Raw genomic sequence first — 27,178 nt, 5'->3', positions numbered from 1 at the left:
CAGAATATCTGGAGAGCCACACCTTCCCCCAGCCCTGCTCTGTATAATCAGGAATTAATGATGATGATGATGTAGCATTCAATACCTACAGGTCTCAAGGGAGTTACAACATAAAATCACAATATGAAAGCACACAACACATAATAAAAACAAAAAAACAGCCCAAGAACTCCCCTCCCCAACACATTTTATAAGGGCATTGGATGTCAGTCAGCCAAAGGCCTGGTTAAAGAGGAACATTTTTGCCTTAAAGGTGTATAATAAAAGCACCAAGCAACCCTCACTGGGGAGAGCATTCGACAAGTGGAGAGCCACTGCAGAACAGGCCCGTTCTGGTGTTGCCACACTCTGGACCTCTCGTGGAGGGGACACATGAAGAAGGGCCTCAGAAGATGATCTCAGGGTCTGGGGTAGGTTCATATGGAAAGAATCTGTCCTTGAGTTATTGCAGTCCTGAGCCGTTTAAAGCAGAATTCTCAATAATGGGGAGAATTCAAAGCACATTCAGCTTAGACAGTTTGACGGGGAGTTGGTGGAACTGATTTGCACGGCCAGCCAAAAGCACTTTGCAGCCTCAGAAAGAATTGCAAATGGTGCCTGCCCCAACCCACCCTAAAAAAACCCAAGAATTAAAGCAGGCAGGCAGGCAGACACAGTGGCGTAGCGTGGGGGGTGCAGGGGGGGCGGCCGCACCGGCTGCAACATCTGGGGGGGGCGCTCTCACACTCGCAGCTCTCTGCCCCTACCTGGCTCACTCACTCTCTCACTGCAGTGCTGGCTGTGCGAATCCGATCCAAGCCGCCGGGTCACCGCCCACTGTGGAGGGGGGGTGCCAGGTGTGTGGTGCGGTGCGGAGAGAGAGAGAGGGACTATCTTGCCTTGCCCCGGGTGCTGACAACCCACTCTACGCCACTGGGCAGACATGTATCTCTGTTTTTCCTTACCCCCCAGCCACAAAGCTTTAATACCTTCTTTAAAATTTCAGCTGCACCTCCTTGCATCTCCCAAGATGTAAAGAGGTTGAGGGAACGTTCTTTCATATGTGGTGGACTTGTAAAAGGGTTAAAGAGTAATGGGAAATGATACATAGTGAACTGGAAAAAAATGTTTAAAAGTACTTTACCAAAAAAATGTTTCTGTTGGTGATAATTCAGACTGAAATTCCCAGGTGTCAAAAAAGGTTATTTATGTATTCCATTACTGTGGCCTGTGTTTTGTTAATAATAATAATAATAAAATTTATTTATAGGCATCATTTATATTTATAGGGGAGGAAGGGAATTTATATTTATAGGGGAGGAAGGGAAAGGAGAATGTTAGCCGCTTTGAGACTCCTTCGGGTAGTGATAAAGCAGGATATCAAATCCAATCCAAATCCAAAACTCCATTAAAGCAGAAAAGTTGGTAGAGGTATGGTATTCTTCCCTATACAATGTTTTTTCCCTCTATACAGGAAAATATTTGTGCATTGAGAGGAGCACTTCAGCATGCAACTCTTTGCCTACAGTGGTAAGGTAAAAGATAAAAGTAAAGGATCCCTGGATGGTTAAGTCCAGTCAAAGGCGACTATGGGGTTGCAGTGCTCATCTCGCTTTCTGGCCAAGGGAACTGGCGTCTGTCCACAGACAGTTTTCCAGGTCATGTGGCCAGTGAGACTAAACTGCTTCCGGCACAACAGAACACCGTGACAGAAACCAAAGCACACGCAAATGCCATTTACCTTCCCGCCACAGCGGTACCTATTTATCTACTTGCACTGGCGTGCTTTTAAACTGCTAGGTTGGCAGAAGCTGTGACAGAGCAACGGGAGCTCACCCGGTCGTGGGGATTCGAACCGCCGACGTTTTGATTGGCAAGCCCAAGAGGCTCAGTGATTTAGACCACAGCACCACCCGGTACAGCCCTGGGAAATGAAGCGGGGACTTTATCACTTGATTCCATTGAATGCATAAACTTGCCTAAGGACTATATCTGCTCAAGCCAAAGACTGATTTGCTGGGAAATAGCCTTTGTACCAGGAAGAGGAACCCCGACTTTTGTGGAGAATCTGAACCATCCACATTTCAATACATTAAAACCTTTTAAAATTTCAAATCATGATGGAACTGCAAACCCAATCTGCACACAGAGAGCAATGATGAGGGTATAGCATTGGAATGCATACTAATAGCACACACTGTTAAATCAGTAATCTTGATTTTGACAGGTAATCAATGTCTCATTTAGTGCATTACGCTACCTTTTAGGTAACAAACCACACACACATCAACTCAGAATTGGGCACCTCTGAGTATAAGCTTTCAAAACGGTCACTGCAAAAAAAAAATTGGTGTCAAAACTTCCCTCGTCTGTTCATAGACCATAATTTGTGACACAATACTCTACATATTTGCTCAGAAGTAAGCCCAATGAGTTGAATGGGATTTACTCTCCAAGGTTTCTGCAGAACTAACATAGGCATTTGATTGTAAGAGGTCATAATTTATTTTATTTTTTATATTGTGCTTGACTGACTGAGTCAGAGGGTCACAGCTCTGCTCTAATTGAAGTTTCTCTTAACCTGTTGTAGTTTGTATAATATTCCAGCATGACATGGTTTCCCTTGAAAATGAGCAGCTGAAGTAATATTCAAAATAAGGGAAACACAAGCTCTGATTTACTAATTGACTGAGGAAATAATTTTTTGTCGTTGTAAACAAAGCTAATCATGCAGATACGGCATGCAAATGTACAAAAACAATAAAATGAAGATCTGTATTAGCAGCTAGCTTCTCTCTCGCTCTCTTCCAGTGGCATAGCGTGGGGGGTGCAGGGGGCCCCGGCCGCACCGGGCGCAACATCTGGGGTTTAGGGTTAGGGGCGCAAATCCACGGGTTAGGGGGTGCAAATTACTTGCCTTGCCCCAGGTGCTGACAACCCACGCTACGCCACTGCTCTCTTCTTCTCTATATCTTGGGAAATGATTTATCTATCTATTCTCTTAGGGTACAGACACCACTCAAGATATCATCACACCAAATAGAGTGAATCCAGGCTAAAGTCACAATTCAGTCCACCATCTTGATTCAAAATGGCACCCACAATCTAAATGTAGATGGTGCCCACGGCTTCTACCACTGAAACCTTAATGCCAAATATCTTGCATTATATTTTTGTTCAGCACTCATATTAAAAAGCTCTCAAAGTACATTAAGCACTCTGTTTTCTGTTCAAGCTCTGAGTGCTTGGAGGGCAAGTTTACAGGAGTGTGGTGCTCCTGTTTGCTGCTAATTTATGTATATTTGACCTAATTTTCTGATTTTAATTGTTTTATTTTACCTTAAAGAGCACAAGGTCAGGGACAAGATCTTGCCTTTTGGTTAATGGCATGTTGAACCACAGTTGTTGTTAGCCACACAAGAGTACCTGAAGTTTGTATGGTCATGGCTTCCAAATACATGTCAATGACATTTGCAATGGGGACACATTTGTTTATTTCCTCTATGCATCCATGTGATGTAAATTTAATGGTTGACTGATAAAGCTCTCAGCATCTTCTTCAATATGTACTGCTTCTGCATGATAGCAGTTGACATTTATTCAACAGCTGAGCAATGGTTGTTTCATCATTTTACTGTGACGGCAATCTCTGTTAATGGATGGTATCAGCTACTCGGTGAAAGATCTTTCTAATTTGACTTTAAAATCATTCAAAATGTGTAACTCATGGAGCTATAAATGATAAAGAAAGTGCATACCACTTGCTAGATCCCTGTGCTCCTGGCAGAATAGCACATTTATTCTGCTATTTCTTTCGACAATAAGAACCGGACTCAATTCACTACCACTATGCCGTTCTCTTTTCATTTACTTATCATTCAGTAGCATCACTTTTCACTTTTTATCACTTCAGAGCATTTCCAGATGTTAATATTTTCCTACACAACTTGTGACCCATCAAGTTGTGACCCATCAACCCTATGTAGCAGAAAATTATGGCCTGCTTCCATGTCTGACTGTCCTCTTAATTGGTTGGTCTCTTACCTTTCCCGCCCTGACTTGGCCACAGTGATCCATGCGACGGTCATCTCCAGGCTTGACTACTGTAATTCGCTCTACGCGGGGCTGCCCTTGAAGCTGTCCCAGAAACTCCAGCGGGTACAGAATGCTGCAGCGAGGCTCCTCACGGGGTCTCTGCCATGGAGGCATATTCACCCAGTGCTTTTCAAGCTGCACTGGCTCCCGGTGGAGTACAGGGTCAGATTTAAGGTGCTGCTTTTGACCTTTAAAGCCCTTCACGGCCTAGGACCCTCGTACCTCCGGGACCGCCTCTCCTGGTATGCCCCACGGAGAGCCTCAAGGTCCATAAATAACAACACCCTAGTGGTCCCGGGCCCTAAGGAAGTTAGATTGGCTTCGACCAGAGCCAGGGCCTTTTCAACTCTGGCTCCGGCCTGGTGGAATGCTCTGCCTCATGAGACCAGGGCCCTGCAGGATCTGATTTCTTTCCGCAGGGCCTGTAAGACAGAGTTGTTCCGCCTGGCCTTTGGCTTGGAGCCAGTTTGATTCCCTCCCTCCCCCCCTCTCTCTCTCTTTCCCCCCCTTCTTTTCCTTCTCCTCCTGCGATGAGGCTACATTTTAATATTTTAATGTTCCATTATTTTAATTGTTGTGTTTTATTTTTGTTTATAAGTTTGTAATCATTCATCTTGTTTTTATTATTGCTTGTAAGCCGCTCTGAGCCCGGCCTTGGCTGGGGAGGGCGGGGTATAAATAAAAAATTATTATTATTATTATTATTAATATAACAGTGATAGGAAAGCAGAAGTAAAGAAAGTTTATGGAGTACCTAGTTGCCACTAGGTACAGTAGGTATAGTAAAAGCTATGGTTTTCCCAGTAGTGATGTATGGAAGTGAGAGCTGGACCATAAAGAAGGCTGATCGCCGAAGAATTGATGCTTTTGAATTATGGTGCTGGAGGAGACTCTTGAGAGTCCCATGCACTGCAAGAAGATCAAACCTCTCCATTCTGAAGGAAATCAGCCTGGAGTGCTCACTGGAAGGACAGATCGTGAAGCTGAGGCTCCAATACTTTGGCCACCTCATGAGAAGAGAAGACTCCATGGAAAAGACCCTGATGTTGGGAAAGATGGAGGGCACAAGGAGAAGGGGATGACAGAAGATGAGATGGTTGGACAGTGTTCTCGAAGCTACAAGCATGAGTCTGACCAAACTGCAGTGGAAGACAGAAGTGCCTGGTATGCTCTTGTCCATGGGGGTCACAAAGAGTTGGACACGACTAAATGACTAAACAACAACAACAGTAGGTACAGCCACTTTCCCCATTTTTCAATGTCTCTCCCTTTTAGCTGTACTTAAACATCTCCCTCTTCCACTTCTCAGCTGCCTCGCGTGAAAAAGACAAAGGATCAAATAGTCCACAGTACTGTGCCTTCTTGTTTAAAAGTGCCATCTTCATCCCCATTCCTACATCACAGCTTAACTCAGATTTCTATCATTGGTTAGGAACTGGTTGGATGCAGATGAATGGTTGGGGGAACCAGCTGGAGAACCCCAAGGGAACCCCAAGGGAAGAAGTTTCAGAGTCCAGGAGTGGCGGTGAGGCAACAATGAGTGCTCAGAGGGAGGGGCCTGGGAGGATGAAGTGCCAGAAATTGTGTCAGAAGAACACGTCACCACTGGAAGTGTCAGAAGCTGAAGACGTAGCAGGGCTTAGTGAGCAGGGGGAGTCTGTGACAGAGAGAATTCAGAATCAGGTGCAAAAGCTGAAGCAGGAGAGGAGGGGTGGCAACAGACAGAGATGAGTCAGGCTGGTGAAGAGACACAGGTGTCTCCCCCTCCTGCTGCAACAAGCTCCCCTCTCCCAGAACCCAAAGAGGAATGAAACAGGACAGCAAAGACATGCACACAGGCACAGTCTCAGATTGCTTGGGGAAAGACCTGTAGAGGAGGGGACTTTAGGCAGTTGTAGGGAGGTGGGGATCTTCAGCCTCAACAACTGCTTCATGGGGCAAGCTCTACTGAAGAAGAGTTGCTGTGCTCATTAGGTTTTGCAGATCCTGGTTTTGCTAATAAAGAGTTAACATCATTTACTTTGTGTGATTTACTGCTGGCTAACTCCTGTCATCAGTGTTTTAACCACCACTGGAGGTTCTCAGTGTCTCTCCATTTTTGTTCCCATGTCTTAGCTACTTCTATTGTGCAACCTGCCTTTACCTTTGCTCTCCTATCCTACCCTGAGTTCATGCAAACCCAGAATTGTGATGAGGCTCTACAAATCCGCCAATGGAGGCTGAGCTTTGGCATTCTTCCATTTTTTAATATATATATATATATTGAGAGATATCACTCTGAAAAGAGTACTGGAAAGTTGAGATGCATTTCTTACTTACTCTGTAGTAGTTTTTCCTAGTCCATTCTACAGCTACTTGTCAATAGCAGTACATTATCACGTCTGTATTAGTGATTGATAAATCTGCCCATTTCAGTTTCTCTTAGTTTCTCTCCCACCCCCTGCTCTTAAATCCAGTTCACAAGAATATTGTGATTTCTTTAAGTCCTCATGAAAAACCATCAGGATTTTAGTATGCATTTTCGCTACTATACACATTTTTGAAAGCATTTTGTGTCACTTTCACAAATATTTATGCACAATTAACCCCAGCATTGGGACGCAGGTGGCGCTGTGGGTTAAAGCCTCAGCACCTAGGACTTGCCGATCGAAAGGTCGGCGGTTCGAATCCCTGCGGCGGGGTGCGCTCCCGCTGCTCGGTCCCAGCGCCTGCCAACCTAGCAGTTCGAAAGCACCCCCGGGTGCAAGTAGATAAATAGGGACCGCTTACCAGCGGGAAGGTAAACGGCGTTTCCGTGTGCGGCTCTGGCTCGCCAGAGCAGCGATGTCACGCTGGCCACGTGACCCGGAAGTGTCTCCGGACAGCGCTGGCCCCTGGCCTCTTAAGTGAGATGGGCGCACAACCCCAGAGTCTGGCAAGACTGGCCCGTACGGGCAGGGGTACCTTTACCTTTACTAACCCCAGCATTTATATTGGGGTGTGTGTGTGTGTGTGTGTGTGTGTGTGTGTGTGGAGTCTGATAAAAAAATCAGAAAAGTGTGGACTTTGAAGGATATCTGCATTTTGTTTTAAATATTGTTGCCGGATACAATTAGGAAGGCCTACATGAAATGTGGACCAAATTTCTCCCTCATCCTTACGACCTTTACACATATGCATATATTCTACTTGACTTCTGGGAGTGCCTGATATAGCATGATTTCAACCCAATCATAATCCCGTCAAGATTTGTCAGTTTGAGAGAGGGAACAATTTCTTATTTGATTTGTTTCTCTATTCCTATTAATAGCTGTAATTCTCTGAACACCATGAATGGAAGGTATATGTAAATTTGTAATACCTACTTCCCATACTTCCAATGAAGAACATTTGTCATCATCTAAAAGCAATGATAATCTCTTTTCAGATTACTTTGTAGCTGAGATGCTGTATCATCTGATGATTAACCTGATTAATGTTTCGTTGGAGCATTCTGTTGGAAATTAAGCAAAATGAGACCATGCTGTGTGCACAGTGACCTTCCAGGAACTCAAAAGAAAGGGTGTTTATTCGTATGTATATTTTCATAAATGGGTCCCCCAATCTCCACCATTTGAAGCTGAGAGAGACAAAAGGGAAACCATTTATGTTTAGCCATGTGATTCAGCTAGCATGAGAATCCCTGATTGTCTTGGCTGGGTGATTCAGACCCTTGGTTCATATTTTTTACAATACAACTTTATTGTCTCTACACCCACATACTAAGCAACAACTGTAAAGTAATGGAAACAGATAGGAGGATCTGGGAATGTGAGACTATGCTAGGACTCTCTGGGATGCTCTGAACCTCACTTCTGAGCAACCTGAAAAATAAAACTACATTATGAAGATCAGATTAATATGTCAAATTCCATATGTAATTTCACAAATATTTATGTGTTGTGATAAACAACAGGATTCTCCTCTGAAACCGATTTTCATATATGTCATTGTTGGTCCTGAAATGTACATAACAATAAGCAAGATGTGAAAACAGAGAGTACAAGCCCAAGATCTCGAACTTATCATCACTAGTTTTCCAGGAGGATTTCTGATCTTTCCTCATTTGGTTCTTTGAAAAATGAAAGCTGAGATCTTGTAAATTGAAACAAAGCAAGAGAGCTTAGAAACTGCATCCTCCTCCGTCACTTGGTGGCCTTGAAATAATGAAAGGTCAGGGTTAGTGGTCGTCTGTCTCCATAATTTCACTAGCAATTGGCAAATACAATTTAGAAACTGCCAAGGAGTGAAATTGATCTTGCTTCAAGGGGGGAGGGAGTATCCATCACTTAGGATTCCTTTACTCATATGTCATAACAAAAATGAATTCAAACACATTGGTTGCTCACCTTTCCTTCCTGAGAATCTACTCTTCAGTGATCCTCACATATTATCAGTAAAACTGAAATTGCTGCACACATCAGGATAGGCTCACCTGAAGTTAATGTGCATTGTAGATGCTTTGACTGCAATCCTGTGCCTTCTGCATGGGCAACTGGAGAATAAGCTGAGAAGTGGATCGTCATAGGAGTCAAGCAGAACTCTCCTCCACATTGCCATTATGGTGGTTGGCCTTTGTCATGCCAGGTATGCTCCAATGTAGCCAGGGACTCTGCTTATGCATCCAGAAACCAATTCTTTTATGGGTGAAGTGCAAGCAGACCTCTGCTTACCATGAATTACCTGGATGCATTGGAATTTGCCATAAATATCAAGTGCTCACCCAGCGTTGTAGTAGCATGGAAGAAGAGGGACTTCTGTGACCTTTATGACAGGCCACTCCATGTTGTGCTTCCACAGAGGGGAGGCCAGTCGAATGGGAATGTGTTGTTCCCTGCCCCTGCCATTGCTGTGTAACCCCCACTTCTGCTGCGTTCCAGAACGCCCCTCTCCTCATTGAACTTTATGAGAGAGAGAGAGAGAGAGAGAGAGAGAGAGAGAGAGAATTCCAAAATGCTTTGCTGCTTATCTGCTCAGCCCGGGGGGGGGGGGGGAGATGAGGGGCAAAGTGGTTCATCACAATGCCCTCTCTCTGTCGCTGAACTCGGTGAGAAGGGAGGTATGACACTCATGTTCTCCACCCAGTGGTGTAGCTTGGGTTGCCAGCCCCAGGGGCCATGTGGAGGGGGGGAGGGAGAGAGGGAAACAGACAGTACGAATGCACATTTAACTGCCTAATAACACCACCATCACCCAGAATATTGCAGCTGCAGAGATAATAGAAGAGTTGTTCCGTTGTCCGGGTTCACATGGGGAAGTTGTTTTTAATGGAGCCCAGCAACAAAAGCACACAGGTGCATGAGGCAGCCCTGGGTGTTGACATTTTGCGCCCCTAACAATGTTGCGCCCGAGGCAACTGCCCCTGTGCCTCCCCATACTATGCCATTCTCTCCACCCCAGGGCGGGGAAGATGAGTGGTAAAGCCAAGTGCCAGAACACTAATGGAGTGGGAACACATTCCCCCATTCATCAAAGTGGTGAGGCAAGTAGGGTGCCATCTCTTGCAGTTCTGCCACCTGAGGCAGCTGGTTCACCCCGCCTCATGGGCTGGCGGGCTCTGTGTCACAGACACATACATATGAAGGTAGCAGGATTGCAGCATCCAGAAGTGTTCACAGCTTTCGAGACTATGCAATGAGGACCTCTCCTTTCTCTCCTCCCACTGTAGCCCCTACATGCCTCTGAAATATTCAGTGGCGGATCTCCCCAGCCTCCAAGGCAGATTTTGGTTCTGGGCAAGAGACTTCAACAGGAGAAGAAAAAGGTGAATTCCCATTACAGGAGCAGAAACACCAGTTTGTCTGACATTGGATGCCCTCTATTTGTCTACTTCAGTGGTTCCTAAACTGTGATCCACAGTCACCCGTGGTCTCTGAGTTTCATTCAGATGGTCTGTAGATTTGTGGCTGAAGATGGAAGACAACTCATCCATTGCATGGAATATTCATACTGATATGAATTGATTTGCATTTCTTAATTAATTTCTTATACAGTTATATCTTGGGTTACAGACACTTCAGGTTTCATTTCTTCGGATTACAAAACGCCAAAACCCGGAAGTACCGGAACAGGTTACTTGTAGGTTTTGGCGGTCGTGCATGCGCAGAAGCGCTAAATCGCAGTGCACGCATTCACAGATGCACCACTGGGGGTTGTGGACACTGTGGGTTGCGAACGTGCATCCCACACAGATCACGTTCGCAACCCGAGCATCCACTGTACTGTATTACAATTATATTGTATTGCATTTTATGAAATTCAAATTGCAATATAATAAAACACAATATATAAGAAATAAAGGAAGCAATAAAAACCCAATTAAAAGCCATGCAACATCTATAACTACCCATTGCAATTGCTACAACAGGCAGAAAACTCATTAAGTGGTCCAGCAGGACCCGCAACAATTTCAAGTGGTCCATGGGGCTAAATGTTTGGGAACCACTTCTCTACTTCTTGTGTGCAATGAACAAGGACAGTTAAAATATGTCCTTCAGATAAGTTATACTTTTAAAAAACACCAGTTTATCCTTCAAGAAAAGATGTCCTTTGACAATGCATGCATTTAAGAATATAATCTATTACTACAGACCCTTTATTAGAGGCCGACAGAAAGTATTATTGAAGGGGGAAGGGGGGAATAAGCTATGTTAGAAAAATATGTTTTGCTACATTGAGTTTAAATGTGATGTTCATTGAATTGTAAGGGGAATGTGTTTCTTCAGGATGCTCTAAAACATTATCCAATGATGAACATCAATTTGACATGCTGTCATTCATGACTTGGATGAGGTCTGCAAGGCAACAAGTGTAAGGAGCAAAGACACGATCACAAAAGGCTAAATGTCATAACATTTGTTTAAAGTAATTTCTGCATTAACATTATTTTCTTCTTCAGGTTAGCTTTGACCCCCCCCCAATAGAATATGTTGTCTGTAACCCAACACAGAAGTGAGTGTCCTTAAACCCAATGGGTTCTATGCAGAATATGATGCAAAAGTAGACATATTCAGTGTTTTTTTCTGGGGGTATGCAGGGGTATGCATACCCCTAAATATTTTGTGAATCAATGCAGCGGTTCTCAACCTGTGGGTCCCCAGATGTTGTTGGACTACAACTCCCATCATCCCTGAGCTCTGGCCTTGCTAGCTAGGGGTGATGGGAGTTCTAGTTCAGCAACATCTGGGGACCCACAGGTTGAGAAAGGCTGATCTAATGGGAGAAGAAACTCTCTCTCTATATATAGAGTTTCTTCTCTAGCATGGTGAATCATTAGTTTTGTTGCTACTCCCCAATGGTGGCCGTATTTCCTGAGTTTAAGACAGTTGGAGGATAGATGGCAGCTAACAGATTGAGATTGAATCCTGACAAGACAGAGGTATTGTTTTTAGGGGACAGGGGGCGTGTGGGTGTGGAGGAGGCCCTGGTCCTGAATGTGGTAACTGTGCCCCTGAAAGGCCAGGTGCACAGCATGGGAGCCATTTTGGACTCACAGCTGTCTATGGAGGTGCAGGTCAATTCTGTGTCCAGGGCAGCTGTTTATCATCTCCATCTGGTACGCAGGTTGAGATCCTACCTGCCACGGACTGTCTTACCAGAGTGGTGCATGCTCTAGTTATCTCCCACTTGGACTACTGCATTGCGCTCTATGTGGGGCTACCTTTGAAGATGACCTGGAAACTACAACTAATCCAGAATGTGGTAGCTAAACTGGTGACTGGTAGCGGCCACCGAGATCACATAACACCGATCCTGAAAGACCTACATTGGTTCCCAGTACGTTTCCAAGCACAATTCAAAGTGTTGGTGCTGACCTTTAAAGCCCTAAATAGCCTCAGCCCAGCATACCTGAAGGAGCGTCTCAACCCCCATCAACCCAGCCCAAACACTGGGATCCAGCTAAGGGCTTTCTGGCTGTTCCCTCACTGTGAGAAGCAAAGTTACAGGGAACCAGGCAGAGGGAAGTGGTGCTTGCCTTGTGTAACACCCTCCCATAAGATGTCAAGGAAATGAACAACTATCTGACTTTTAGAAGACATCTGAAGGCAGCCCTGTTTAGGGAAGTTTTTAATGACTGATGTTTTAATGTATTTTTAATATTTTGTTGGAAGCTGCCCAGAGTGGCTGAGGAAACTCATCCAGATAGGCGGGGTATAAATAAAAATATAATAATAATAATAATAATAATAATAATAATAATAATAATAATAATATCACACGGAAGCAAGTTTTTAATGTGTGAAGTAGGAGTTGGAATCTAGCACAGTGATTGGTTCGTTTTGTTGTTACCACCTCCAATCGTGGCTTCCTTTCCTTTCCTGGTGTAATGCATGTTCTTTGTACTTTTGTCCATTTACTGTATTTATTTTCCCTGATTTTAACTATAAAATGGTGATTTTCTTAAGTGAAAATGTCAGTACCCCTAAACATTTTTTCTTTTAGGGGGAAAAAAACCACTGGATGTATTTGTCTGGGAGTAAGACCCATTGAACCCAGTGGGGCTTGCTTCTCAGTAGATATGATTAGTATTGTACATTTAGTTGACTTTAGATCCTGTTGAGAATCAGTGGGGAAATCTAGTCACTTACAGAGCAATTCTAACTGCGCACTGGCTTTTTGGTGTGGTGGATGCTGGTGCTCCCAGTGCTCTGCCACTCACAGTGGCAGAGGGAAAAAATGGGAAGGCGGGTAGATTGGTCCCATGGCACTGGTGCCAGCTATGAGAGAAACTCTGGACCCACTCCTGCCCCTTCCTTATCCTTGGAACAGCTGATTTGGGAGCTTAACACTAGGGGGGCTGCTGTCCACCTGCACATTTGGCAAGAGTACAGCTACACTGCCAGAAGTGTGATGACGTCACTCAATTCAAACTTCCCACAGCTTGAGGGTGTGACTGGATTGCATCCCTAGTCACTTTCAGTTAAATATAAGTTCCATTTCCACCAACCTTCACTTGCATGGAGCATCTAGAACCCTAATCTTCCAGGGTTCTAAGCTGTACAATGACTCTCCACAAATGCATATGTGCACTTCAGAAGTTTGAGACTGATATGTGGGGCAGGTTGGCACACTTATTTCACACTGTGTGAATTAGTTTTACTCACGAGTAGAATGTATAAGGAGGGCTTCACTTCCTCTAGACTGGGGATTTGAAAACTTGAATTCCCCAAACATTTTGACAGCCTTAAGTTTGATCTGGAGAAACCAAAGGACAAAATCTGTGCTCATCAAATACACATACGTGGTCCTTGCGCTATTGTTAACTTTTGATGGAAGACAAAATAGCCTTTGCTGTCAGTGTAATCTTGTAAGAATGGAAAAGCCTTCAACCATAAGTGGAAATCTATAGTGTGAAATCAGAGAGTTGGAAGTAATTGCACTGTGACCAGAACATCTCCTAAGAGCAGACAAAATTATGAACATGGAAGGGAACAAAGATTGGTGACAAAATTAAATGAAGAATTAAAGAAAGGGGGGAGGATGATTTTTCAGAAAAGTCTGTGTTCCTTAAACTAAACAGTAAATCCTAACCTGGCATTTGCAAAATTCAATACATCATTGCTACAGTTGTATATGCAACCAAACTGAACTATATAATATCTAGTTCTTTCCTTCCTTTTTGCTCAGTTCTTTGAAGGACTGGAGCAGATTTACATAAAGTTTATTTACAGTTTCCTGCTCCCCCCCCAAAAAAAAAAATTCCTTCACACCAGCCCTCAAAATAGGATATATATATATTTAATATTTTATTGTGAAAGTCTCAACTTTTTCTGAAAGAAGGAATAGTAAAGCACCAGTCTCAAGGAGTCCTCAGTCATAGCAAAGAGAATAATTTCATCAGGCTCTTCTAGTGCCTGTAATGTTTTCTCTGGTTCCAATTCCATTTAAAACACAGGCTTACAGATGCACCAGAAGATTTGGGTTTCAGCCATAATAGGAATCAATGTCCTTGAGTTAAGGTCCTACTGTACGTGCCACCCCTCTGAGAGGTGTTTACTAAAAATATAAAATAAAAGGCCGGAGGTAAATTGTACCAGAGCTGACAAACACTCAACATCTGGCTTTTGACAGCCCCCCTACTGTTTCCCGCTCAAACAGTTTGGCATAAAAAATTATAGACAGGAGACCCCTGAGTAACTCTAATTTAAATCAATATCTGATACAAATGCTGATTTGTATTTGACGTGAAATGGGCCAAAGCATTCATATTGGCTAAAGCCATGGTCTGTTTGGTCTCTGCCACTTGACTTTCAATTGTGTCGGTAACATATCACTTTTGGGGGCACTGAGCGAATCCATTTTGTGCTTATCCTGAGAGATGCATGACATTGGCTGTGTTTAAACTTTTTAATCAAATCTAATCTCTCTCTGAAATTCCCTCCATGCTTTGTTTTGCCTCATTGTGAACACAGAAAAGTAAATTCAGTTTTTCCCAGGTAGTTATCTTTCTACAAGTCTGATCATGTCGAGTCTCCTCTTATTATAATTTCCCATACTTTATCTTTGGCTCTCTGTTGCATAAAGATGCCCTGATTAGCGCAAGATTTATTGTGGTAACCTATGTGTGTCGAATATCAACAATATGGATAATGGGTAGGGGCTTTTTTGGTTGTTGCTCAAATTCCCACAACCGTTTACATTAACTCTGAGCCATTTCTTCCTAAATGGAACAATAAGGATCTGTGAAATTGCGTTGAGCCGTGATTGAATTCTCTCATAACGATGCTTTCGTTCAGCCACCTCCAACTGTGAATGAAAAGAATCCAAATCTAGAGTGAGATCTGACATCACATTTTTCAACTAAGCGATGGCTCCTGAAGTGAGAAGAGGGAAAGCAAACAGAAATACAATTTCCCCTGAAAAGAGACCTCAACTCTGAACTGAAGAAAAAGTTAAGTGCTAAGAAAATAATGGTTTTCGTTGCATTTGTTTTCTGGTGGGGAAAACTTTTCCCCAGAGGTCATGGGCAAAAAAGAAAAGAAAAAGGAAGATAATATTGGTGAAATGCAGGAGTTCTAATGTTTGTCTTCTTCTCTATTGACCGCCAGAGCATCATCATGACAGGATGCAAAGTGGTGACCATTTTGGATATTGTGATTAAAGAAAAAGGTTGATTGTTTCCTGGCTCATCCTGCATTGAAACCGAGAGGCAAGGCAAAACACATGAGACTTCACCTCAGTAAATACGATAAACTAATAAATAATTTCAGCCTGTGAAAATGCAGCCTGAGAGCCACATTTCATGTTTGGGAAATTTTCAGAGGCAATATGTCAATTACTGTATAGATAGGACTAGAGGCAAGAGCTGGAGCTGATGGATGTTACTCTTGCCATTGTTCATTCCAAGCACACAAAGCCAGCTGTTTTGTGTGTTTTTTAAAAAAATCATTTTTATTTGATTTACAATACAAAATTATTTTTTAAAAATCAAGTACATAACCATATACAGAGTTTCCTCCAAATCTCAGGACTTCGCCCCACCCCTTCCCTGGAGTCCCATTTCAAACATTAAAAACTGCATATTCTTCTGCACTCTATTATATCAATCCATATTTTCCATGGTAATTGTTACACTACAAGTGAAATCAAAATCCTGCCAATGTTTCCATCTGCTTACAGAGGTCTCTTGGATAAGTTATAAAATTTTCCCATTCTATTGTAAAGTTTTTTCCAGTCAACTTTGCCATTTCAGCATAGTCCATCAGCTTCGTTTACCATTCTTCTCTGGTTAGGACTTTGTCTTCTTTCCATCTCTGGCTAACAGCATTCGATTGGCTGTTGTTCCATAACTAAAAAGTCTTTTCTGGTTCTTTGGAATGTCAGTACTTGTAATTCCTAATAAAAACGCTTCTGGTTTTTTAAACCAAAGTTATTTTGAACATTTGTTTTCATTTCATTGTATATCATCTCCCAGAAAGCTTTTGCCTCCTTACTGGTCCACCACTTATGATAGAAGGTACCTTCTTTTTCTTTACATTTCCAGCATGTATTTGTACTTGTCCTATAACATTTTTGCCAACTTAGTAGGAGTCAAATACCACCGGTACATCATTTTCATGTACAGTGGAACCTCGGGTTACAAACATCTCGGGTTACAAACACTTCAGATTACAGACTCCGCTAACCAGGAAGTAGTACCTTGGGTTGTGAACTTTGCCCCAGGATGAGAACAGAAATCATGTGGTGGTGGTACGGCGGCAGCGGGAGGCCCCATTAGCTCAGGTGGCACCTCAGGTTAAGAATGGTTTCAGTTTAAGAAAGGGCCTCTGGAATAAATTAAGTTCATAACCAGAGGTACCACTGTACAGTGGTACCTCGGGTTACAGACGCTTCAGGTTACAGACTCTGCTAACCCAGAAATAGTCCCTCAGGTTAAGAACTTTGCTTCAAGATGAGAACAGAAATTGTGCGGTGGCAGTGGGAGGCCCCATTAGCTAAAGTGGTACCTCAGGTTAAGAACAGTTTCAGCTTAAGAACGGACCTCCAGAACAAATTAAGTTCTTAACCTGAGGTACCACTGTAATTCTCTTTCACAAAGTCAGCTGTTTTTAATCATTCGCACACCTCTTCATTCTCCACCCAGATGATGAAAAGTTAAGCAAGGTAAAAAGCATTTAAGAAGGGCATGGGGATGTCCAGTGAACATGGCCTAGAGAGGGAACTTGGAGAGTCCTTAGAGCCAAACAGAGAAGCTGAGTGTTCCCTACCCATAACATATGGCAATATATTCTGTGGATTGTTGGCAAACATTCATTTAGCCTTGTTCACAGACTGTGACTAATATATTAAAGAACAAGTAACATATGCATAATGGTCCACAACATTTCTTTTTTCCCTATTCTTCTCAAGAAGGGGGAAAGGCACGCCCAAACCAAATTTCTAATTCAAGAAAGCACATCTTTCCAGGCATGAATTAGCATTGTTGCCATCTCTTTTATGAGTTTTGATTCTCATTAGAGATCATTACTCTCTTGAGATAACGTACATCTCGCAGACAATCTAAGCGATGCCTCCTCAACCTTGATTGCAGTTTTTGTATTCCCAAATTATTGTCTGTGCACCAAGATCGATTAAGAATATAAAAAAGGATAAAAAGCCTATGGTCTTGCACGACAAATTGCCTCTAAATTGTCTTGTGGATAAAATAACAATGAGGATCAACTTCTCCTTTCATTCTCGAGTGGGTTTAAAGTTGAACAGAAAAATCTGACTTGCATTAACCTCCAGCTGATAGAGAAGAGTGGAGGTAATGAACATTTTTAAGGCATTGTAATGTTTCATAATACATGTTTATGTGCTGATATAATAGCTTAAGATAAGAATATTTAATAATGTGTAAAAATGCACCTTTCTCTTTATAGCATTGAATTTGTAATACATTCTGAAATGAGGGACTATCATGAGCATAAGCTTCACATAATTGCAGTGTTATCATATTTATTTCAGTTAGGAATTGGAAGTTTCTGGTTATTGTTTCAGACTTAAATGTTTGCTGCAGGGTTTGGAGCAATCACAGAACAGTGAACAAATGCATGAGAAAGAATGCAAAAACAAACAAATGAATGAATGATAGCATAATTCAATTAATCAATTAATGGAAGAATTCATTCATGTTGTATGAGTGCTGCACAATTAATGGCTATTTTCATAAATGACTCAAGACAGTAGAGAGAAAGGAAAGAAGCTTGTGGCCTCTCTCACAAGACCAGAACTGTATCTGGGGTATAATAAAATTGACCTTGCCACTTAGCAGGATAAGACAAATGGCCAAAGTTGTTAATTCTTAAATTACTAAATACTAGGTGAACAGTCATCTGGACCATACAGCATCTGCCACATTTGGTTCAGGAATATCTAATGGATCATATTCTCCCATACCAGATTGTCCACTGTCTAAGTTCTGGGGGAGTGTCCCAAAATAAAGGCAATAATAATAATAATAATAATAATAATAATAATAATAATAATAATAATAATAATAATATATTATTTATACCCCGTCCATCTGACTGGGTTTCCCCAGCCACTCTGGGCATCTTCCAACCGAATATTAAAAAGAATACAGTGTCAGACATTAAAAACTTCCCTAAACAGGGCCACCTTCAGTTGCCTTTTAAAAGTAAAATAGTTGTTTATTGCCTTGACATCTGCTGGGAGGGGATTCCACAGGGCAGGCTCCACTACCGAGAAGGCCCTCTGCCTGGTTCCCTGTAACCTCAATTCTCACAGCGAGGGAACCACCAGAAGGCCTTCAGCACTGGATCTCAGTGTCTGGGCAGAATGGTGGGGGTGGAGACGCTCCTTCAGGTATGCAGGACCGAGGCCATTTAGGGCTTTAAAGGTCAGCACCAACACTTTGAATTGTGCTCAGAAACGTACTGGGCACCAATAAAGCTCTTTCAGGATCGGTGTTATATGGTCTCGGTGGCCACTCCCAGACACCAGTCTACCTGCTGCATGCTGGATTAATTGCAGTTTCCAAGTCACCTTCAAAGATAGCCCCACGTAGTCTGGCAAGACAGTCTGTAGTCAGGTAGGGTCTCAGGCTGTGTACCAGATGGAGCTGGTAAGCAGCTGCCCTGGACACAGAATTGATCTGCGTCTCCATGGACAACTGTGAGTCCAAAATGACTCCCAGGCTGCGCACCTGGTCCTTCAGGGGCACAGTTACCCCATTCAGGACCAGGGAATCCTCCACACCCACATGCCTCCTGTCCCCCCAAAACAGTACTTCTGTCTTGTCAGGATTCAACCTCAATCTGTTAGCTAACATCCATCCTCCAACCGCCTCCAGACACTCACACAGGACCTTCACCGCCTTCACTGGTTCTGATTTAAAAGAGAGGTAGAGCTGGGTACCATCCGCATATTGATGAACACCCAAAACAAACCCCCTGATGATCTCTCCCAGCGGCTGCATGTAGATGTTAAAAAGTTTGGGGGAGAGGACAGAACCCTGAGGCACCCCACAAGTGAGAGCCCAGGGGTCTGAACACTCATCCCCCACCACCCTTGCATCATAAAACACAAGTTGTCCCCTCTCTTGTTATCCTCTGCTGGATGACATACATACATACATACATACATACATACATACATACATACACAAATGAGTGTGTGTGTCAGGCTTTGCCCTTGCCAATTTGATATCTTACCTGAAGATAATTGTTTTATATGTCTTGCGTGCTTCTACAATCTGCCACACAATATTGTATTTGACGATACTGTTGTTGATTGTGAAATTGTAACATATTTCTTGTAAGCTGCTTTAAGTGATAGAGGCACATGAGAGAAACAGTGTGAGGATAGACCTGGCTATGACACAGGCCCCATGCTTCACAGTAGGCCATAAAATGAGCCCTCGGCGCTCTAACCCGGGGCTCACGTTTTTGCCAAAAACCTAGCTACATCTAATTAACTCAAAACTGGTGTGAAACTCCTGCAAACTGCCCCCTACAACATTTGGTGGTAGAAACCTCATATTTCACGGTAGGGCATAAAATGATCCCTTGGTGCCCTAACCCGCTGGGTCACCGTTTTACCGAAAACCTGATGTTGTGTGATTCACTCCCAAGTGCCGCCAAATGCTGATAAAAGGCCCCCTGGAAGGTTTGGTGCTGAAAACCCTATGTTTCACAGCGATCCACAAAATGAGCCCTAGGAGCCCTAACATGCGAGGTTAGAGTTTTGCCAAAAATCCGACGGCATCAGAATTACTCCAAAGGAGAGCCGAAGGCCCGCCAAGGGCCACCTGCAATGGTTGGCTATGGAAACCTCACGTTTCCCAGCACCCCACAAAATTAGGCATCACTGCTCTAACCCGTGGGGACACCTTTTCGCCAAACATCCGATGTCATCCGATTCACTCCCAAGTGGGGCCAAATGCTGAAATAAGGCTCCCTTCAACATTTGGCATTGAAAACCCCATGTTTCACGGAGGTTCAGAAAATGAGCCCTTCGTGCCCTAAGCCACAGGGTCCCAGTTTCACTGAAAATACGTTGTCAGATTGAAATCAAAGCAGCCCCAAACTCTGATAAAAGGCCCTCTGCAATGGCTTGCACCAAAACCCCCCACATTTCTGTTAGGTTCTAGTCCTCTCACTGTGCAGATATTGTGTAGGATTGGTTCATCACATGTCTGTGTTATGCATTCCAGCACCAACTGTTGGAATCACAGGAGCAGATGTTTACTGTACTCTGTCTCTATTTGTTTTTGTTTTTGCTTTTCACTTCTGACTTCTCTCCCCACAAAATGAACCCTAATCCGCAGTGTCACCATTTTGCCGAAAATCCAACACCGTCTGATTCACTACAAAGCAGTGCCAAGCACTGGCAAAAGGCCCTCTGCAATGTTTGACAGTGAAAGCCCCACTTTTCACAGTGCCTCACAAAAAATGCCCTTGGCTCCTTAACCCATTGAGTCACCATTTTGCCGAAAATCCAACGTTGTCTGATTGACTCTAAAGTGGTGCCAACTCCTTGCAACGCTTGGAGGTGAAAACCACACATTTCATGGCGCACCCCCAAAATTAGCCCACCGTTTCACCGCAAAGCCCTTGGCACCCTACTCTGCGAGTTATGGTTTCGCCAAAAATCTGATATCATCAGATTCACTCCAAAGCGGGGGCCCCTACAATGTTGTTTAGCAATGTAAGCCCCACGTTTCATGGTACCCCACAGAATCAGCCCTTGGCACACTAAGCTGTGGGGTCCCGATTTCGCCAAAAATACAACGTTGTCAGATTCAAACTAAAGTGGCCCCAAACCCCAGAAAAGGCCCCTTGCAATGTTTGGCAGTGAAAACTACATGTTTCATGGTACCCCACAAAATAAGCCCTCAGTCACCTCACCTGCAGGGACGTGGGTGGCGCTGTGGGTTAAACCACAGAGCCTAGGGCTTGCCGATCAGAAGGTTGGTGCTTCGAATCCCCACAATCCCCACCGTTGCTTGGTCCCTGTTCCTGCCAGTTCGAAAGTATGTCAAAGTGCAAGTAGATAAATAGGTACTGCTCTGGCAGGAAGGTAAACGACGTTTCCGTGTGCTGCTCTGTTTTGCCAGAAGCTGCTTAGTCATGCTGGCCACATGACCCGGAAGCTGTACGCCGCCTCCCTAGGCCAATAAAGCAAGATGAGCACCGCAACCCCAGAGTCAGCCACGACTGGACCTAATGGTCAGGGGTCCCTTTACCTTTACCTTGCCCTCACCTGCGGGGTCACAGTTTTGCTGAAAATCTTATGCTGAGAAGACTCTTGGACTTTCTCCTGGAGGAATAAAGTATTCACCAGAACACCACAGTGTATTCTTGAGTATTCTAGGACTTCGGTGGTATATCAAGCCTATGCATTAAAAATATATGAGTGACTGAGCATGCATATGACTGTGTTAGGAAAAGCCAATATGGGTGAAGGATTATATCCAGAGAGCATCTGAACTACAAGATCAAACACCTTTCTAATCCTTTCAAGATAATCTAAATGAAACTAATGTTGAAACATTCTCATTACATTACAAAAAACTCATTCATCCATGGTTAGAGATGCAATCAATGCTATTATGTAGGACATAGTTTCTAACTTAATATAGCACCATTCTTGGAGGAGGAATATAGTACCATCTTTGGAGGAGGCGACAAAAAAGAAAAAGAAAAGAAGAAATGTTTATTTGATGTTTCTAGGCAAAGTAGCTAAGGCAGATGGCATATCTCCTGAGATCAACAAACAAGGTGGACAGCATAAGGCAGAGCAACTTACAAGGCAAATTAAAATGTTTAAGCAGCATGACACTGTGCCACGATATTTCCTCAATAGTTAACTCCTATCTGGAAGTATAAAGGGCTTAGGAGCAACTGAGCAAACCCTCACATCAACTTATGTCCCTCCCAATACATGTCAGACAGGTGCTGCTTCTATTTTCTTTCCTCTGAAGTCCTTCCTTTCATACATCTAATGGATATGACATTATTTTTCAATAAGAAACTGTTTTTAATTGCCTTTTGACTGGTTATTATGGCATGTGAAGTTGCTTAGAGACATTTTATGGAAAGCAGTTTATAAATTAAATTAAATAAATAAATGGTGTACTTGTGCATGCCACCTTTGAACAAATTACTATATTTCTTCCCCCCTTCAAAAGACCTAGAGAGTAAGAGAAAACTAATTTGGCTTGTGGATAATCCAATAGTCTTATTTGGTTTATACACACACACACTTTTTCTTTTTCTTTTCTAATTTACATTTCAAAATATTCATTTGTTGTTGTTTAGTTGTTTAGTCGTGTCCGACTCTTTGTGACCCCATGGATCAGAGCATGCCAGGCACTCCTGTCTTCCACTGCCTCCCGCAGTTTGGTCAGACTCATGTTTGTAGCTTCGAGAACACTGTCCAACCATCTCATCCTCTGTCGTCCCCTTCTCCTTTTGCCCTCAATCTTTCCCAATATCAGGGTCTTTTCCAGGGAGTCTTCTCTTCTCATAAGGTGGCCAAAGTATTGGAGCCTCAGCTTCAGGATCTGTCTTTCCAGTGAGCACTCAGGGCTGATTTCCTTAAGAATGGATACGTTTGATCTTCTTGCAGTCCATGGGACTCTCAAGATCATGGGACTCCAGACCATAACTCAAATGCATCAATTCTTCGGCGGTCAGCCTTCTTTATGGTCCAGCTCCCACTTTCCATACATCACTACTGGGAAGACCATGGCTTTAACTATGCAGACCTTTGTTGGTAAGGCGATGTCTCTGCTTTTTAAGATGCTAAACAATCTTAAATCAATGACTTTCCTTCTTCTCTTTCCATGGTTCAATTCGCATACCATACATCCCTGCAAATTTTACATGAACTAAACCATTCAGTATTTCATTGTTACATCCATCAAAACATATTTACACTGTTGAATTTATCATAATGCTACCAGTGTCTTAAAATGTGCACAATTTTCACCCATATATTCAGTAAACATTTCCCAGTCTTCATGTTAGGCTTCCTAACATGATATTTCTATTGTTTTTAGTCTCCCGTACCACACAACTGTGAGCATTCACTTTTTGGGAAGTTTCGCTTCTCACATTTCTGACAAATGTTATTGATGTTCCCTTTGCATAATAAAAAAAGTCTTGCGCATTCTTACTCTGTGGTTAGCAGCAAGGGTAGCATGGTAGTGGAGCATAAGCTTTGCCTATGTAGCACCCCAAATTCAATCTCCAGGGAAAATAAATCCCTAGTACCATAGGCTGGGAAAGAAGACAGATCTTCACTTAAGAACCACTGCCAGCCAAAGCAGATAACAGTAGCTGGACCAGTAGAATAAGACTGAAGATGGCTTCATTTACTTGGGCTTCTCTTGTTTGCTCCTCTTGTTTACCAGAAGAGGATGACCAGGATGGAGAGATCTGGACACCAAGTTCTATGGAGAAACGTTGAAATAGGTGGGTATGTTTGGCCTAGAGAAGGTAAGATTCAAGTGGAGGGATGACATTGGTCTTCATATATATGAAGGGCTATCACACAAGAGATCCAGGCAACTTGTTGTTTTGGTGTTCTCAATGGCAGAATTGGAACCAGTGGGTAGAAACTGCAGGAAAACAGATTTTAGCTAAACACTTGGAGAAACTTCCTAATGACAGTGGAACAAACTTCCTTGGGAGTAGGAATTTTGGAGAATTCAGATGAAAGCAGAAACAAGAGTAGAAATTGGTGATGTTTCATATTAGTGCCATTTACATAAAGCGAATTGGATCCAATGAATACAAGTGTTGTTTTCAGTCCACAAACCATAGCGGAGATTTTTGCATAGTAGGGGTAATAAATACCGAGCATATATCCCCATAGAAATGGCAGCATAACAAGGCATGAGAGACAGTTTCTACCTCCATCAAGCCACAGGGGCAGACTCATTCCACGTATCCGCCCTGAAATAAGGCAGATGGCGGCACGTTGAATCTAGCGAGGGTAAATGACCGTCTGTATTTAGGTATTTGTAATTTTGACAAATAATTTGCTGGGGTAAATCCTCTCCCATTATCTTTTATTGCTGGGTGTTTATTCACCTCGGTCACGTGGGCTGCATTTATATTTACACTCCTCTTCCTGGGCTAGGAGAGGAGAATCCGGCACTTTCAATTACTGCTTGTTAATAATAATAATAATAATAATAATAATAATAATAATAATAATAATTTTTTATTTATACCCCGCCCTCCCCAGCCAAGACCGGGCTCAGGGCGGCTAACAACCAATAATAAAAACAAGTTGATTAAAATACAATTTAAAAGATTAAGATACAACATTATTGTCGTTAGTAGAAGTATTTATGGTCCCCCCCAATATATATATATATATATATATATATATATATATAATCTTCCGTTGCCATTCCCTTGCCCTGTTCACAGGTGACATGCTGAGAAATGTCTGGGACAATAGCGAGCATTTAAGTAAAATTGGGCTTTCAGTCTCTTGAAATGGGCATTTGTAGATGTCAAGTGGTGAAGTGACTCACAAGTACCCTGCCTCATAATCACTGCATGTGTTCTAGCCAGTATCTACCTGCAATTTCTGAGTTAAAATGTTGAGTCATGCATTCCTGCAGACCACAGCTATTGTTCTCAAGAACTGTGTGGGCAAACTCTGTTTTGGCCTTGGTGAACCAGCAAGAGCAAGGAGCTCGTTTTTGCTTTCATTTCATGCACTGTGTTTTATGGAAATGGCACTGTGATGAAACCAGCCATGGTATGAACTTAAAATATGTTAACAGTAGTGACTGACACACCAAAGCCTTGCTTCTAGGAGCCACAGGTGAGAAGGTGGGGACCAAGGCTGGACAAACTGCCCCAGTGTGTCCCCTGTCAGAGGTGCTATCCCTCCCCTAAAAACCCCTAACACCCCTATTAAAAACAGGATTAAGAATAAGCCATTATATTCAAGATGTTTGTCTCAGGGCGTCATCATTCTGCTGCTAATGCTTCTAATCACCTTGCCCCATTGAAAGGTCAAAACGTAAAATGGCTTTTTTATTGCTTCAAATTGTAATCAGAGTAGGGGTTGCTATTTGTCCCGCGTTCCAATTATTTTGCACCAGGATTGGAAGAATGAGCTCTTCTCATTTCCGACACACAATCTAGTGAAGGGAACAAGTTGCACTTATCTTGTCCTTCTGTAATATGGTGTTGGCTCCAATGTATCTTTGCTGATGCAGCTCCATCATTTGGTAATTAGCAACCTTGCCACACTTCCCTACCTTATTAGGCAATGAGAACAGAGGATAATGGTGATGGCGAGTGATGAAAATCTCTAACGTGGTTCTGTTTCTCTGCCAATCATTAAAAATAAAACGTCCAATCTAGCAAAAGCTACACATATTAAAATCACACATCCTATATTTGTAAACAATTTTTAACTTTAAAAATGCTTCAAGCTATACAGCCTAAAATACTTAGGGCAAAGTCCAGCCACACCCCTCACATATCTCTCGTGCACAATGTTCAGCAGATGGGTGTTTCCTGCTGCTGTTAAAACACTGGCAGCTTCCCATAATTTGCACTTGAAAAAAGGCTGCATGTGTTTGATACAATATGTTGCAGACTGCATGAAGCCCATAATATATAGGGAAACACCATCCCATCGCAACACACACACACACACACATACACACACACACTCAAACTTCTGCAAAAGTGTTTTATCTTTGATTTGAAAGAAACCAAGCATAATCCTATTCAATGGGACCTACTCCTAGGTAAAAGTGGATCGATTGCCATCAGCCATAGGATCAGAATATTCAGTGCTTACTTGCATCTTTTTCTCCTTTGAAACAAGGCTGCAATCTCAACATACTTACTAAGATGTAGGTACTGTAGAACATAGCACAATGAACTTTGGAGTAAACCGGAATCCAATTGTGCTGATTAACTTTTTAATTTTTTAAAAAGAATACTGACTAAGTGGTAAGTACAACTCGACACAGTGGAATGCACTTCTGAGTAAACATGCATAAAATCGTGCTGATTAACTGTTTAATAAAAAATGTCTTCTATCCTTCCTAAATTTAGAATGCATTTTAAACAATTAGAATGGATTTTAAACAATTAAACATGATTAAAACTGGAATGGGTATTTACAATCTATCGCTCCACACTAAAGAATAGGGAGGAAGTAGCAAAAAGAGTCAGGGGTGGGTAGTTGACCACATAGTTAGCTCTGCCCTTTGAAGTTGACGGGTCTTAAATGTGCTTAACTTTTCAACTGGATGTTCCCTTGTGTTCCAACTGCGCTGAAAGAGACGTGAATATGGTTAAGAGGTGGCACATAAGAAAGGTGTGTTTAATAGACACATATGCAGAGGCCACATGAAAGAAAATCGAAAGCAACCAAAGAAGATGGATTAAGCTGTTCAGTTTTCTGCAGGTACTGTGAGTGAATGGAAAATGTGTTCCGAAATGTTCCAAATGGTTGCAAGGATCCCTCGCCCCAGTTTCAAAAGGGTGTAAAAAACCCACTGCCTGTTAAATGTGCTAATATCACAGAAGATACTGGGATGAGGGCAAGATGTTGAAGATGTTAAAACACCTTCCACATGAGTTAATAAAACTGTATTGGGTTGTTTACATATAAATTTGATGTGTAAGCAAGGGTGAGAGCACTAAGCTCTGACCCCTGAGTCACCATCATTGTCACTCGGGAAGGGAAAATATGTGAAATTGAGAGTTTTCTCTGCTCATGGAGACACAGAGCCCTTATTTTGCAAGGTTCTAGATTGTTTAGGTAGCTTTCATGAGTGGTAGAGGCTTTCTGTTTCCATGGGTTTGTGAGTGAGAAGGACAATGACAGGAGCAGAGCTAGGGATGGAGTCTGCTTTTGTTTGCATTTCAGTGAGAAACTACCTAATACGCACACATACTGATGAACATCCATCCTTCAAAAATTTCACTTCTAACTCATCCGGACATCTTATATCTTTGGCAATCACTCATAGCTGAGTAAGATTGTCTTCCATGAACACGGTCTTAACAGTGAGTCCGTAAGTGACTATAGCTCGTCTGCTCCCCAAAATCTCTTCTGATGAGAGCAGCTTTGGCATCTTATTTGGAAACCA

General features: G+C 42.7%; 1 protein-coding gene and 1 long non-coding RNA gene across 3 annotated transcripts in view; both read left to right on the top strand.

The window, feature by feature from the left end:
* Nucleotides 1-27,178, top strand: part of LOC310842950 (uncharacterized protein) — a 579,207-nt gene that overhangs the window by 192,547 nt on the left and 359,482 nt on the right. The window lies entirely within an intron of this gene.
* Nucleotides 13,075-15,316, top strand: LOC310844147. Of its 2 annotated transcripts, none has more exons than XR_014563984.1 (3): nucleotides 13,075-13,149; nucleotides 14,829-14,983; nucleotides 15,141-15,316. It is a non-coding gene; the product is annotated as an uncharacterized lncRNA (long non-coding RNA). The 2 variants fall into 2 exon arrangements; XR_014563985.1 differs by having other exon boundaries at nucleotides 13,082-13,153.

The sequence above is a fragment of the Podarcis gaigeae genome (assembly GCF_964106915.1).
Source record: "Podarcis gaigeae genome assembly, chromosome: 4".
Lineage (NCBI taxonomy): Eukaryota > Metazoa > Chordata > Lepidosauria > Squamata > Lacertidae > Podarcis > Podarcis gaigeae.
The sequence above is the reverse complement of the archived record's forward strand: the minus strand, read 5'-3'. Positions and strand labels throughout refer to the sequence as shown.